Genomic DNA, 13,540 nt, shown 5'->3' with positions numbered 1-13,540 from the left:
AGAAGTGAATGTCATACCGGTGTTGAGTCGTTTTAGCAGAATGGCAAAAATATGGAGGAACAAGGAAGAATCAATCTGATTAAAATGTATTTGTTTTTTTATGTATATTTAATAAATTCCCCTCTTTGCAACTTAGTGACTGAGTATAGGAAAAAATGTATATTAAAGCAACCTTATACCCTGAGACTGAAAAGTTACTACACTTTGTAAATATACAGTCATCCTTCCTGACGCCCTTCTTTTGCCTCCCGCTACCTCCATTGCTTAGATCTGTGTTCTGTTCCTACTACCTCCAAGATGGCCACCAGTTTGGTAAGTCTAAACCACATCTTCCCTGTCTTTTCTGTGCTGTGGGATGGGAAAGGAAAGGCAGGAGAGGTGAGGTTTAGATTTACCAGTGTACTCCATGCTGCTATGACCGTCATCTTGGAAGCAGGAGGAAAGGAACGCCTATCCCAGCAGAGGAGGCATCGGGGAGCTAATGGAGGGCTTCAGGTAGAGTGCCTATACATGCGAAACGTATACCCACTTCTCAGTCCCAGGGGAAGGGGCCCTTTAACACTGTTGCAGGACAATATTAGCGTTGAGCTGTAATTGTTTTCTAAGGCAGTACACTTAATATAGGACAATCACTGTGCTACCAGTATTATTCCGCACATAAATGATACTGATTCTCCATTTTATAATAACATAATTAACCCTTTGTGCTAAACTGAATAGTAAATTATAGTCTGTTTTTCAATTAACAGCATAAAGCAATATGTTTACAAAGATGAATACTCCAATGCTGACCAAAACTGAATTCTCTGCTAAGGTTACAAAATAACCAACACTTTATACATGAACAGTAAATTCTTTTTCTAATTTCTCGTCTTATTTCTGTTTGCCATTTTAGGAGACAGTGATGTGCGGCCATCTCTCCCCGGCAGCACAATCTCTGACAACATCAAGAGACTAGATTTTCATCAAGTGCTTGGCCGGGGGAGTTTTGGAAAGGTAAGAACCTATAACATTACGAGCCCAGATTGTATATTGTTTGCTATACAATATAAGATCATGAATGAAGTAGAGAATAACACTGTTAATAACCATCTTAGATCCCCAAATTCAGGTGTTTCTGACAAAGGCAGATGCAGGGCGGTTTCCAAATGTGTTGCTGCCTATATATGTGTAATAGTGTTTTCTGATAGTCTACAGTGGGTTAAAGTATTTTTCTGGTGCCTCTAACTTCTGCACTAGGAAGTTGCAGGTGCTGCTGTTTTCCCCACATGCCTGCACCTTGGAATCTTGGATGGCCAGCAGATAACAACATCTATTTTTCAATACAGGTGCACGATCCTGTTGGCTGTGCAAGTGTGGGCCAGACACCTGTATAGACAACATCATGCAGAAGTGACAGCTGCCGTAGAAACTCTACATGCAAATATGTGACCAGAGCACTTTCATCCACCTTTATCCATGCTAGCTGTGTCACCCACATAGAATGTGGAAGAATGTGCTCTGGTCAGATGAGACCAATAATTTAAATTTTTTGCTAAATGAAAAACACTAAGTGTGGAGGAAAACTAACACTGCAGATCACCCTGAAAACACCATCCCCACCGTCAAACATGGTGGTGGAATCATCATGCTGTGGGGATGCTTTTCTTTAACAGGGACGCTCGTCAGAGTTGATTAGAAGATGGATGGAGCTAAATACAAGACAATCTTGTAGGAAAAACCTGTTAGAGGCTGGAAAAACTTGAAACAGAGATGAAGGTTCACCTTCCCGCAGGACAACGACTCTAAACATACTTCCAGAGCTACAATAAGATGGTTTAAATAAAAACATACTCGTGTGTTTATATAGCCCAGTTAAAGTCCAGACATAAATCTCATTGAGAATTTGTGGGAAGGCTTAAAAATTGTTGTTCACAAACGCTCTCTATCCAATCTCACAGCTAGTTTGCAAAGAAGAGTGGGCAAAAATTTCAACCTATAGTGCAAAGCTGGTAGAAAAATACCTTGCAGCAGTAATTGCAGCAAAAGGTGGTCCTACAAAGTGTTGACTCAGAGGGGCTGAATACAAATGCACGTCACAATTTTCAGATTTACATTTTTAAAATATTCAGAAAAACATGTATCATTTCCTTTACACTTCACAAATACTTGTACTCTGTGTTGGTATATCACATAAAATTCCAATAAAATACATTTAAGTTTTTGCATGTAACTTGAAAAAATGTGGAAAAGTTCACAGGATGTGAATACTTTTTCAAGGCACTACATTGTACATCTGCATGTACGTAGCTACATAAGTATGAGTAAATATATGTGTGTGTACTGAGAATGACATTTATTAAAGATAGTGTCCACAGTTAAAAAGTAATAATTCAAAAAATTCCGTGTCAGCAGTGGTGACGTCTCATACATTCTCCTGATTGCTAACCAATGACTCGTCTCAATGGTTTTGTCCAATAAATAGAGACATCCTCAATGAGACCAGTGATTGTCTGCAGCAAGGTAAACAAGTGCAGGTTTGGACTACTGTGCCAGGCTCTGGAATAGCAAAGGATTTATCAGGGTAGTATCGTTTTATTTTTTTAATCATACTACTCCCTGAAGTTAGGACAAAAATCGAATTGAGGACAAGCCTCCTAATACTATTACAGACAACTCTTTGATTTTTTAGGACATTCCTGGGAAAAGGAGAGAGCTCCTTGATTACCAGAGAAGCCAGCAAATATCCCAAAGCATACTCTTCACAATATATTCACCTCTCGTGTTTCTGCAATTCTTATAAGGCTGGGTGCCCACGTAGCGTTTTTCAAGCGTTTATGATGCGGAATTTCTGCAGCGGAAACGCTTGTGAAACACTAGGTAATCCGCACCCCATGGTCCCCAAGGGGATTCCGCATGTTCTATGCACATGCTGCGCATTTTTCCGCAGCGTTTATGCTGCGTACAAAAATCTGCAGCATGTCATTTAATTTTGCGGAAGCGCAGCGGAAGCCCCGCTATTGACTTGCATTGAGACGCATAGAATGCGCGTCTGTACATTTCTACAAGTGAATTCTATGCGTCTCTATGTACGGATGGTACCCAGTTCAGGAGGAGAGAAGACTCTCATCCAGACCTGGGTACCATTGTTCCTGTAAAAAAAAGAATAAAATAATAAATAAAGTTAATACTCACCTTTCCGAAGGCTTCTCTGCATGCCGGCATCGCTGAAGGACCTTCGGTGACGTCACAGTCATGTGACCGCAGGCCCTTCACCGCTCTGTCTAACGATATGCCGGCAGCCGGGAACTAGACAGGAAGGAGCGCTGCAGCCACGCCGGGGCATCGGGGGTGAGTATAGCTTTATTTTATTTTATTTTTACGTTTCACACTGTATAAATCCATGCTGTTTGCATGGATTTATACAGTGTGACCTAGTTGTCAAGCACTTTCCAAGTGATGCTATCGCCTGGAAAGCGCTTGTCAATCTGCATGCGGGAACGCATGTGAATCCGCATGTGGATCCGCATGTATTCTGCAGGAAAAAAGCATGCACAATCTGCATGTACAATCTGCATGCGTTTTTTCTGCCAGGGAGATGCAGAAATGCTGCAGAAATTTTCTGCTTCATTTCTGCATCGTGGGCACATAGCCTAACTCCTGGCATCACTGCAACATAAAACCTGATACCAGAGGTGCTGTGGAGTGAAAAGGAGTTTAGGATCAGGACAAAGTGTCTGCAAATGTAGTCTCAGGTCTGTGCTGCAGATTAAGGTGCATTCACACTGCGCAGTTATCGGAAACCAGTGGAAACAGGCTGACGTTCGCCCGACAAACAAGCAAAGTGGTCTTTCATAGGGTAAAATGATCTTTTGTTTTGCTTAAATCTTTATCGATCTTGAAATAACCTATACAAAAAACTATGAGCAATAGCCAAGGTAGCATAAAAGGTATATATTTTATTAGTACAATTTAGACACATGATAAAATCTGATGAAAAAAGAGAAAATCAGATAAGGCTAAAAACACAGGCAAACCCCATGGTGCATAACAAAAGAATATGCAGCAATATTAAGTAATGTATACATAATAGGCTATTAGAAAAAGGTATGTTGGGTGGAAATAAATCCTACACACATATAAAGTGTAATAGACGCCAAATGTGATAAAGTATATATGCTGCACAAAATAACCCTAGTATAGATAGGCATACATTTGCAGCATGGTCTTTGATGCCAGCATCTATGTACAGCTGAGCTCTGCACCCCAACACAGTCTGTTTATATTGATTCTCATCTCAGCTTTTCATGGCTGACACAGGAATAATGCCAACCAGCTCTGGAGTTGTAGTTATTCCTGTCTCAATCATGCATGGCTAAGACTGAAGTAATCCTTTAACCTCCTAGCTTTAATGGGTAATTCTAGTGGGGTTATTTCCTAGTGCCCATGTTTATAGCTATTAGATCTCCTGTATGTAAGCTAGTAAGAAACTGTAGAAATATAAAATAATTATTAAAGAAATAGCAATGGTGTCACTTTCCTGCTCCCCTCCACACTTATTTCAATGAGTTGTTCGGCCTTAGGGTACAAGTCTGCAGTAACTATGTGACTACAGACTTGTGAGTCCTCACAGTGTGCAGTGTGTGTGCTGTTGAGGTTCTCCAGTGCCGGTGCCAGAAATGGGCAGGAGCATAACTGCAGGTATGCAATTTGCATACATGTGGTCATGTGCCGACGAGACATGTGCAGCTGTCCATGTCGCCCTGGCACTTTACAGAAAAATTGTGTGCCAGTTCAAATGTGCTGTTGCGTGTAGGGTGCGTTACACTCACTTGTAGGCCACAGGCCCCAGCTGTCTCCAGGTCTTCAACTTAAGGAGCTGCCGCACATAGATTAGGGAACACTCAGTTCGTTTCAACACACAGAAGTTTACTCGACAGTTCAATTGCATCAGATTGTAATACACAGTATCGGGCACAACATTCTCCATTTCTTATTTCCATAGTACAGAACATTTTCAGCATTTATTTACGTTCTAACTGGACTATCCCTACGTTCACTGATCCTGTCAGCCCCAGGATTTCCCAGTTGAGTTCCACAATACACCCGAGATCTGTTACATTTCCCATACACAATTGCACGTCCATCTTCCTCTGTATGTAAAGGGGTGAGGTGCTTGCCATAGCACCTGAATCGAGCCCTGATCTCCGGACATTGCAGGAATGTCTGCAGTGAATTTTTGTAAGGCCTCATATCACCCAGAACAATATGTACTCACTCTTGATATCAGCCTCAACTGCCCTTGAATTTGATCTTATATCACTCACGAACGCTCTACAAACAGGAAGCAGTCTCCTTTAACTGGCACTTTTCCCTCCCACTATGAGCTAGTCCTAAATATGAACACTTTCTTACACTATTCTCATCCTACCTATGTCAACTACTAAGTCCTAAACTATGTCTTATCTTGCGCAATCCTATGCTGTACACTATACATTATACATATGACCATATCACACTCTATATTACAATTCACATAATATGACATACTGTAACTATGTAATTACACCATATATACTGAAAACTGCAGGACATCGTTTACACTACAATACAACACGATTGGTGTCTTCAGGGGTATGAATGCGACGGTCCAGTCAACACCCCCTTACACAGGCTCGCTCAATACAAGGGAATCGAGTGAGGCCGGATAAATGACCATCCGCTCCCAACACTGGAGAATCCTCATGAGTCTACACTCACATAAAGTGTCTGCAGACTTGTACCCCAAGGCCAGACAACACCTTTAATGAAGATCATCAACTAATGACCATTTTTTTCTAGGTGGTGCTGGCGGAAGATAGATATACCCGCCAGCAATTTGCTGTAAAAGTCATCACAAAGAGGAACCTGCTAGCTGAAGGAGAGGAGCGCGCATTGGTGGAGCGGCGTGTGTTACAACTTGCATCTGGCAGCCCCTTCCTTCTTCATGGCACATTCGCCTTTCAGACCAAGGTAAAATTGTGACCTGTTCATTAATATTGGATAAAGAATAAAGTGCACTCATCTATATGCACAGGATATGTCCACGTTTATATCTGGTGTTTGTTAACATTTCAGCATTGGAAACATTTTCATGTCCTGCTCCTTGTATGTGTAGCTGTCACCTACTGTGGGAACACTGGACAAACCCTGGGAACCAGGCAATGTGCCTAGAAATATGATGCTGACGGTTAACTTTTGTGGTTTCTCTATTGAAGTCTATGGAAAGTCTTGGAGTGGTTCAACTGGCTCCCAATATCTGAAGTCATTTGTCCACCCCTATGGATGTCATTCTTAATGAGTACTTCATAATGGTGAGAAATGCAGAAGGCAACATTACAGTGAAAAGTAATGCTGTACATTTAGCACATCACATTCTACATATGTAGATATATCTTCTATATGTATATACTTAGAATAACTAATAAACACATAGTAAAAGAAGAAAGTATCATTACTGCTATTATTATGCAACTATATCTCCACGAGTAAGTGGAACAGAGATTAATCACAGAAGAAATCGCAGAAGAAATCACTGATTATTGAGTGTTAGTAAATGTATGACTGCTACAATGACTTTATCATACGACTGATTTCTACGTCTTGTCTGACAGGAGCTTGTGCTTCTTGGGATGGAGTATGTCACCTGTGGCGAATTCCACCATCTCCTGATGAGGAAGGGGTGTCTTGACATCCCCAGTGCACGGTACAGTATTCACAGTCTAAGCCATACAGCTATGTATTTTCTAAATGAGACTGACTAGATTGATTCGATTGTTAGCCCTAACGTTCACGTAAATTCATATCTCCCATTCACAGGGATGTTATTAGGGAAACACTTAGAAAAATACAGCTCTAATTTTTATTTCCAAAACTAGCCCCGCACCTGTCCACAGGTTGTGTGAGGCATCGCAGTTCATCCTCATTCACATTAGTCATGTGGCGTTATTTTTTAAAGAAAGACACCATGTTTTTCTGATCCTGGATAATCCTTTAACACCATATGAATATACATTGTAATAGTAGCAATTGTGTATCCCTATAGGCAAGAAGGAACTTAAAGAGGTTATCCACTACTTTAACATTGATGTCCTATACTTAGGATGAGCAGGTCCAGGTGCCTTATAATCAATACGATATGTGCGACTGCCCTTCTAGACCATTATAATAATATAAATACTTGTATATAATAACCAGAAATATAAAATCCTGATAAGTCCTGCCTGTCTAGTCTTTTGGGCAATATATATTTCTGAGTTTCTGATTCACTAAAAACTATTTTCTCCTCTTTTCTTTCGGCCAGATTCTACGCCGCAGAACTTGTGTGTGGAATTCAACACCTGCATTCTAAGGGCATCATCCACCGGTAACTAGAAATACATCTAATCCTCCACCACCAGTGATGCCTATAACTATACACAGCAATACTGAGAATTATACAGCGGACACTGATAAGAATCCATTTGTCTTCTTCACAGAGATCTCAAGCCTTCTAACATCTTGGTGGCTGCGACGGGCCATATAAAGATTTCCGACTTCGGTCTGGCACTTGAGAACATCTATGGAGACCGGACAGCCACCGAATACGCTGGGACACCAGGCTTCATGGCTCCTGAGATGCTGGCTGCGGAGGAGTACAATGGTGGGGTAGACTGGTATGCATTTGGCATCATTTTGAACATCATGATTACCAGCAGGTCCAAATACCATCGAGGACTATTCAACGCTTCCAGCAAGGAGGCGAAGAACATCATTAAAAAGGTCAGTACATGATATAAGTTGTATTACTTTTATATTATTGTGTGATTTATTGTGATGTTAGCGGTAATTTACTATTATATTCAGCTCCATTGGTGGGAGTGGAATCTCATGTTAGGTCAAGTGTTTACGTGTTCAATATAACACGTAAACACTTGTAGGGGTGACGTGATGGTATATATTACCTGTCATGTATTATTGAAGATGTCAGATAAAAAACACTAATATTAGGCTTTTTTTTTTCATAAATATATATAATATTTATTTATTTTAGTTAAATTTTATTTATGAAGCTGTTATATAAATATAAACATTTTTTTTTCTTCTTTTGTAGCTCCTCCGGGAAGATCCTGCCAGGCGCCTCGGAGTCCATGGTAACATCAGAGCCCATAGGTTTTTCCAGCGTATTGACTGGGACTCGGTGGAAGCCCTTAGAATGTGTCCCCCACATGTTCCTGTGCCAGTAAGTATTAGAGGAGATGTTTTATACAGACTCATTTATGAATAGTTTCACATAGCTTTAATCACTTTTTCCAAATTCGTCAGATTACTAATAACAGTGAAGGTCGCTGATTTGTCAGTGGTGAGATTGTAAGCCCCCATACATGTTAAATGATCAGCAGATAGTGACAAAATCTGCCGATCATTGGTTGACATATGTAGAGAGCCTCTAGCTTTCCTGAACTTTACTATATACTGTTCTTATGTAATCACCTTCTTGTGTTTTCTTTTTCTCTTATAGCCAAGTAACATCCAGCGCGGCTCCAGACCGTTCAATCTTCAAATTCTGGAAGCAGCAGAGGCTAACAACTCAGCCCTCTCAGCAGACCACCAGGCCTTGTTCACGGGGTTTTCATTTACCAACATCAGCTGGAAAACCCCAAACCATCCACCGGCTCTTTAATATCATCAGAGCAAGCTGTCTTCCTAAACCCCAAGAAGAACATCAAAATAAGAAGATCCGGAAGGGCAAGCAGGACCTGGACAAGCAAGAAATAAGCGTGTCAGGACTCAAGCCAGGATCAGGACCCCAGAAGAACACAGAAGATATTCCTGTTCAAAAGGATGGCCATAAAGATGGATGAGGCAAGGGAGGTAAGTGCCCAGTAGGGACTTTTATGTGTGGCATTATGGTGTGCCTGGGAATACCATGCACACTACATGCCCCTGACAATAAGAGCCTTATGATACTATATGTATAGTGTTACGCTATGTATATAGTACATAAGAGAAAAAATATTCTAGTTATATTTACCGGTGACTACCGGTGACTATAATTACAATTTTCCCCTTCCTCCATAACAACTCATTGAGCTGTCCTGGGCGACGGGGAAATAAGGTGTGAGATGGCTGGCTATTAAGGGGTGGAAGGAGGCCAGTTTTTTTTTTTTTATAAATCATAGCATTTAAAGCTATATTGCTTTGCTATGTAAAATAATTATATTTACCGGTGACTACCGGTGACTATAGTTACACTTTTCCCCCTCCTCCATAACAACTCATTGAGCTGTCCTGGGCGACGGGGAAATAAGGTGTGAGATGGCTGGCTATTAAGGGGTGGAAGGAGGCCAGTTTTTTTTTTTTGGTTTGTTTTTTTAAATCATAGCATTGAAAGCTATATTGCTTTGCTATGTAAAATAATTATATTTACCGGTGACTACCGGTGACTATAGTTACACTTTTCCCCCTCCTCCATAACAACTCATTGAGCTGTCCAGGGCGACGGGGAAATAAGGTGTGAGATGGCTGGCTATTAAGGGGTGGAAGGAGGCCAGTTTTTTTTTTTTGGTTTGTTTTTTTTAATCATTGCATTTAAAGCTATATTGCTTTGCTATGTAAAATAATTATATTTACCGGTGACTACCGGTGACTATAATTACACTTTTCCCCTTCCTCCATAACAACTCATTGAGCTGTCCAGGGCGACGGGGAAATAAGGTGTGAGATGGCTGGCTATTAAGGGGTGGAAGGAGGCCAGTTTTTTTTTTTTTTTTAATCATTGCATTTAAAGCTATATTGCTTTGCTATGTAAAATAATTATATTTACCGGTGACTACCGGTGACTATAATTACACTTTTCCCCTTCCTCCATAACAACTCATTGAGCTGTCCTGGGCGACGGGGAAATAAGGTGTGAGATGGCTGGCTATTAAGGGGTGGAAGGAGGCCAGTTTTTTTTTTTTTTTAAATCATAGCATTTAAAGCTATATTGCTTTGCTGTGTGAAATAATTATATTTACCGGTGGCTACCGGTGACTATAGTTACACTTTTCCCCCTCCTCTATAACAACTCATTGAGCTGTCCTGGGCGACGGGGAAATAAGGTGTGTGATGGCTGGCTATTAAGGGGTGGAAGGAGGCCAGTTTTTTTTTTTTTTAAATCATAGCATTTAAAGCTATATTGCATTGCTATGTAAAAAAAATTATATTTACCGGTGACTACTGGTGACTATAGTTACACTTTTCCCCCTCCTCTATATCAACTCATTGAGCTGTCCTGGGCGACGGAGAAATAAGGTGTGTGATGGCTGGCTATTAAGGGGTGGAAGAAGGCCAGATTTTTTTTTTAAATCATAGCATTTAAAGCTGTATTGCTTTGCTATGTAAAATAATTACATTTACCTGTGACTATAGTTACACTTTTCCCCCTCCTCCATAACAACTCATTGAGCTGTACTGGGCGACGGGGGAAATAAGGTGTGTGATGGCTGGCTATTAAGGGGTGGAGGAGGCCAGGTTTTTTTTTTTGTTAAATCATAGCATTATATCTAGCAACACTGCTAGATATAATCATAACAAAAGCATAAGGACATAAACATATGACGGTGTCCGGAGAGCCTGACGAGGCCGCAGTTGGTGAAATGCATGTCGAGGCTCACACACACCATCTGGATGCTCCTGTGCTTCTCGTGAGACGTGGTACTGGTGCACATACTTTATGACTGATTATCTTCGGGCTCTCCTGATACCATCATATGTTTATCTCTTTATGCTCTTGTTATGATTATATCTACCAGGGTTAATTGGCTTCATTATTTTCACCTGCACCCCATATTGGGGATTAGCATCTACTGCGGCCATCTCGTCTTTTGACCAACTTCTGATTATTATATAGATATTGCAGGGGTATTATACAGGCAAAGTTTAAAGTTTTGCCTTCCTGCTCTCTACTATGTATTTATTTAACTGACTGCAATGCACGCCACTTATAAGACACTAGTGCTGTAGAACATCAGGGTTGCTTCACCTATATTTTGCGTACTGTTAAAACGTATTATAAACATCGAGCCTTTTTTCCGGGTTCTTATTAAAACTACGGCCACTCACAATTGATCAGCTAAACTCTCTGATATTTATACCTTATATAATTGTCAGTTAGCTGTGAGGTTTTAGTATTTAATTTATTTAATTATACCGGATTATATGCTTGCATATTCTACTTGTTAGTATACTTCTTTTGCAGGTATATTCATAATTTTTCCTGTTTTTTATAGACTATTCATCATATTTCTTAGTCTCGCAGTTTGCAGTAATTACTAGCCCGCCCTAATTGTGTTTGCCCCTAGAACTCTAGAGCATTTTTCATCTCACAGGAGCTCCTCATTATCTGGTTCTATCCTTATATTCAGGGATTGTTTCCATCCTCCCTGTTTTTTAATTGTACTTCTCCCCCTTACCTTGTATTGTTGTATTATTGGTATTATATTTATAATTGATGTACAATAAAATGGTTTATATATTTAACAAACCTTTGTTTTCGTTTGGGTCTCCGTCTCCTCCATATTTATTAACATTATATATATTGAGCGGTATTTGACTAGGATTCCCTTCTTTTTGGTTTTGATATCTTCTTAGGGGTACAACACACTTCTCTTTAGTGATATCTCTTATGTAGGTTTACATGTGTAGATACAGGTCTGGTGACGAATTCTGTGTTGCTCTGTAAGTGTGCTGCAGTAATACAGTGGGTACGGAAAGTATTCAGACCCCTTTACATTTTTCACTCTTTGTTTCATTGCAGCCATTTGGTAAATTCTAAATAGTTCATATTTTACTCATTAAAGTACACTCTGCACACCATCTTGACTGAAAAAAACAGAAATGTAGACATTTTTGCAAGTTTATTAAAAAAGAAAAACTGAAATATCACATGGTCATAAGTATTCAGAATCTTTGCTCAGTACTGAGTAGAAGCACCCTTTTGAATTAGTACAGCCATGAGTCTTCTTCGGAATGGTGCAACAAGTTTTTCACTCCTGGATTTGGGGATCCTCTGCCATTCTTCCTTGCAGATCCTCTCAAGTTCCGTCAGGTTGGATGCTGAACGTTGGTGGACAGCCATTTTCAGGTCTTTCCAGAGACGCTCAATTGGGTTTAGGTTAGGGCTCTGACTGGGCTAGTCAAGAATGGTCACAGAGTGGTTCTCAAACCCCTCCTTTGTTATTTTAGCTGTGTGCTTAGGGTCATTGTCTTGTTGGAAGGTGAACCTTTGGCCAAGTCTGAGGTCAAGAGCACTCTGGAAGAGGTTTTCATCCAGGATATCTCTGTACTTGGCCACATTCATGTTTCCTTCAATTGCAACCAGTCATCCTGTCCCTGCAGCTGAAAAACACCCCCATAGCAATGCTGCCACCACCATGTTTCACTGTTGGGATTGTATTGGGCAGGTAATGAGCAGTGCCTGGTTTTCTCCACAAATACTGCTTAGAATTATCACCAAAAAGTTCTATCTTCATCTCATCAAACCAGAGAATCTTATTTCTCATAGTCTGGGAGTCCTTGACTGGTGGAGGACTGCAGTGATAGTTGACTTTATGGAACTTTCTCCCATCTCCCTACTGCATCTCTGGAGCTCAGCCACAGTGATCTTGGGGTTCTTCTTTACCTCTCTCACCAAGTCTCTTCTCCCATGATTGCTCAGTTTGGCTGGATGGCCAGGTCTAGGAAGACTTCTGGTGGTCCCAAACTTCTTCCATTTAAGGATTATGGAGGCCACTGTGCCCTTAGGAACATTGAGTAATACAGAAATTCTTTTGTAACCTTGGCCAGATCTGTGCCTTGCCACAATTTTGTCTCTGAGCTCCTTGGGCAGTTCCTTTGATTCTCATTTGGTCTGACAAGCACTGTGAGCTGTTAGGTCTTATATAGACAGGGGTGTGCCTTTACAAATCAAGTCTTATCAGTTAATTAAACACAGCTGGACTCCAATGAAGGAGTAGAACCATCTCAAGGAGGATTACAAGGAAATGGACAGCATGTGACTTTAATATGAGTGTCTGAGCAAAGGGTCTGAATACTTATGACCATGTGATATTTAAATTTTTCTTTTTAATAAATTTGCAAAAATTTCTATATTTCTGTTTTTTTTCAGTCAAGATGGGGTGCAGAGTGTACTCTAATGAGTAAAATATGAACTATTTAGAATTTACCAAATGGCTGCAATGAAACAAAGAGTGAAAAATTTAAAGGGGTCTGAATACTTTCCGTACCCACTGTATACCAGGAATAAACCAGAAGGGAACAGTAAGCACTGCTTATTACATGTACCTAGCTTTTCTTTTAACCTACTCCTACTCCTTCAACATGCTTACATATGCTCACAGTTTTGGCTCCACTAATCCTCAGTCTCCTTCGCTATCCCCAAACCTCAGCACCCTCTAACCAAATAATTATCTCTCCTTCCCTCTTATCTCCACACCTGTCCTCATCTGCCATACTGCTCTTCAACCTCAGATCTATCCTACTAAAACATGAAAAAACAGTC

This window comes from Phyllobates terribilis, unplaced genomic scaffold, assembly GCF_046119375.1.
Source record: "Phyllobates terribilis strain yellow unplaced genomic scaffold, ASM4611937v1 Scaffold_29__1_contigs__length_15306474, whole genome shotgun sequence".
In the NCBI taxonomy this organism is placed as follows: Eukaryota; Metazoa; Chordata; class Amphibia; order Anura; family Dendrobatidae; genus Phyllobates; species Phyllobates terribilis.
The sequence above is the reverse complement of the archived record's forward strand: the minus strand, read 5'-3'. Positions refer to the sequence as shown.